This window comes from Sinocyclocheilus rhinocerous, unplaced genomic scaffold (assembly GCF_001515625.1).
Source record: "Sinocyclocheilus rhinocerous isolate Xijiao unplaced genomic scaffold, SAMN03320098_v1.1 scaffold1456, whole genome shotgun sequence".
NCBI lineage: Eukaryota > Metazoa > Chordata > Actinopteri > Cypriniformes > Cyprinidae > Sinocyclocheilus > Sinocyclocheilus rhinocerous.
Window position 1 is genome coordinate 127,799 of NW_015630970.1, and position 3,353 is coordinate 131,151.

General features: G+C 35.8%; 1 long non-coding RNA gene across 1 annotated transcript in view; it reads right to left on the reverse strand.

Annotated features, from left to right (window-relative positions):
* Window positions 1–3,013: 3,013 nt before the first annotated feature.
* Window positions 3,014–3,353, reverse strand: part of LOC107740756 (uncharacterized) — an 8,231-nt gene continuing 7,891 nt past the window's right edge. Inside the window, exon 3 of the long non-coding RNA XR_001640120.1 lies at window positions 3,014–3,025. This is a non-coding gene — a long non-coding RNA (uncharacterized LOC107740756). The remainder of the gene's footprint in view (window positions 3,026–3,353) is intronic.

Below are 3,353 nucleotides of genomic sequence, written 5' to 3' on the forward strand. Positions count from 1 at the left end.
TATATATTTATCTCACCTAAATGTTTGATCATGCTGTGCATTTTTGTTTTTACAATTGTGCAATTGTTGCATGCTTTCACACAGGAGTCCGCTTCTGATCCGTGGCTGTTTACCACAAACACAACATTTATCCATTATTTTGATTTCAAATCCAAACACTGTCACTGAAAATGCTTTTTCTGCATTGTGATTCTTTTTTTTTACACAGTACAGTAATGCAATCTTTCATAGACGTGTTTAAAGGCAATAAATATAAGCACCACATTATTCGATGCTTATTACTTTTGCATTTACTTCTAGAATTATATATTAAGATGCTCAAGCAAGTGGCAAAACATTTAAACTCCTTTTCTTAAGTTATCACAAACATAAATGTAACCCTAAAACTGGCAACATATCCTGTGGGATACAAACATTTGAGAGGCTGTGGGGAGAGGCAGGGAAAGTGTAGGTCTCATTTCTTGGATTCATGTTGAAAGGGTGTTTGCTGTGAATATTTAGATATATTGATTTTGTTCATACATTCTTTGTTTAGCTCACGGGCAGCATTTAAACCTGCCTGGCCGCCTGTAGTGGAAAATCTACTCACCCTCTGATAAAAGTTGCGAAAGTTGTCACATATTTACACACGTTGGAGGGGACTTACCCGTTTAAAAAGCTGTTGTTCAGCATTAGCTTATTAGGTTTACATTGAAATTCTATGAATTAAATGCTTACATTTTTTGTAATCTGTCTCTAAATGTTTGTATCTCAGGGGATACATCGCTCTTTTAGGGTTGTTCAGCATTAGCTTATTAGGTTTACATTGAAATTCTATGAATTAAATGCTTACATTTTTTGTAATCTGTCTCTAAATGTTTGTATCTCAGGGGATACATCGCTCTTTTAGGGGTATAAATCAAGATATAAAAACATATATATACAGTGGTGTGAAAAAGTGTTGGCCCCCTTCCTGATTTCTTATTTTTTTGCATGTTTGTCACACTTTAATGTTTCAGATCATCAAACAAATTTAAATATTAGTAAAAGATAAAAGTCTTCTGATACATCTGTTGGGACCCCTGTTATTACTCCCTTCATCCATTTCTTCTCTTCCAACAGTGTACACGAAATTTTTTTCCCTGCTAATGTCTTTAAGCCTAGTACCTGTTTTTGTTGTCTGCTATCTTTACAAAAAAGTAGCAACTTTCCATTCCGTAACATTTTCGCATGTTCGATTTTCCCGATCTCTTCTTTGATCGCTTTAGTTATTTTCAGTGGGTTCAATGCATTCATATTATCGGACAAGAAATGTATCATTACCTTAAACTCTTCCTTTTTCCTTTTCTCCTGTTGTCTTTCCCTTTCACTTTCCGAACCAGAAAGTTGATTCCATTTTTTTTTCCTTTTCCGATTTTCTACTATGTTCCAATTTCCATTTTTACCTCCTTTCTCCCCGCCAATACATTCATCCTCTATGTCCAGCTCACTTCCTGATCCTACGTCACTTCCTTCCATCTCTGCTCCAGTCACATCCTAGTGTCGCCAACCGCCCTCGTCGTCTACTTCACTTTGTCAGGCAGTTCCTATTTAAGAGATTTCTTGATTGCGAACAGGTGTGGCAGTAATCAGGCCTGGGTGTGGCTAGAGAAATTGAACTCAGGTGTGATAAACCAGTTTTAACAGGGGGGCAAACACTTCTTCACACAGGGCCATGTATTTTTGGATTTTGTTTTCCCTTAATAATAAAAACCTTCATTTAAAAACTGCATGTTGTGTTTACTTGTGTTATCTTTGACTAATATTTAAATTTGTTTGATGATCTGAAACATTAAAGTGTGACAAACATGCAAAAAAATAAGAAATCAGGAAGGGGGCCAACACTTTTTCACACCACTGTATATATATATACTCTGTGATTTTGTGGCTTGTGTTTTAGAAAATCAAATCTTTTTGTAATCTTGACAAAACACATATCGTTGGAAAGGTCTGACAGATCAGGTTCCATATTTGGTGACTGTTTTGTAATAGAAGTGATGTTGTGACAGAAAATGATTGATTTGTGACAGCAAACTGCATCAAAAGAATTCAATAGAGTTTGGGTGTCACCCAGTGGTTATTTTTGGTATAGCGCCCAAACAAAATCTCACAGGAACCACAATTTTGGTGATATCACCTTCAAATTTGGAACATAACTTGGTTAGACATATGGCTTAGATTTTATAGCAATTTGAAGTGCAACATATTTTATAAAGTATTTATTTTATATACAAATGTAAAAAAATAGTATACTGCATTATCTTTACTGCAAATTTAAACTTCTATAACTTTTTTATACTTTCTTTTTTTGAAATGCTTTCACTTCAGCAATAATCTGCTATGTGTCTTCTTTAAAAAGAGACCAACCTTAGGTCTGTATTCCAAAGCGTTCAGGAATTACAACCATGTTGTAACAAGCATTGATAAACAAGTGTTCTGTTTTCAGTGAATTTATACCCCCAAAGTGGCAACGTATCCTGTGGGATACAAACTTTAAAATCAAAATTAAAAGTCATGTTTTGAAAATAATTATCAAGTTGTATTATTTGTGTCCCAATAAGATGGAAAAGTAGCAATAAATTAATTTTCTGATGTCTCTTTATGGTCTTGCCATTTTTAGGGTTAAACTTACCATTGACAGAAACAGTCAGCTCTACTTCCTTTTCTTTTGCATTTAAATCTTCTTTACAAGGAATCCTGCGTTCATAAAGAACTTTGTTTACCTTCCTCCACCAGTGCCATCTATTATTGCCTTGTTTATCTAAAAGTGCTCTTTTCCTTTAAACCTAGCCAAAAAGCCATATGTGTTGACTGTGAAACACAGTAGACTTTAATTATTTGCATTTATGGTGTAATTACTACATTTTAGTGTCAATCCATGTTCATATTTTCCGCAAACAATGCGCTGTTACTTAATTCAGCGTGTGCAACGGAAACGATCTCTGCACTGCTGCAGACGCACCGCTCCTGGATGCACTGCCGGACACAACCGTGTGCAGTGTGAACGCTTTAATCCGTTAACATGAGCGCGAGAGAAATACGCACCGCATACGCACTGCAAACGGACTTATCCTGGCATTATGTGTGTGCGTTTCGAGTGTGCATGAGCGCTCAGTCTCCAGGAGAGCGTGCGAGTGCTGAACAGTTTAAACACTGGCAAGAATTAAAAAGAAATGCAATGTATAAACTTTAGTGACGATGCGACACTGCCTCGATTGTGCAAGTGACAATACAAAGTTTCAGGCATTGTTCAGCAGCTCGCTTATAGGACAGGGAGAAATTAAGGAAGGTGAAAGCAAAGTTTTTTTTTTTTTTTTTTAAGATCAAGTCAAATG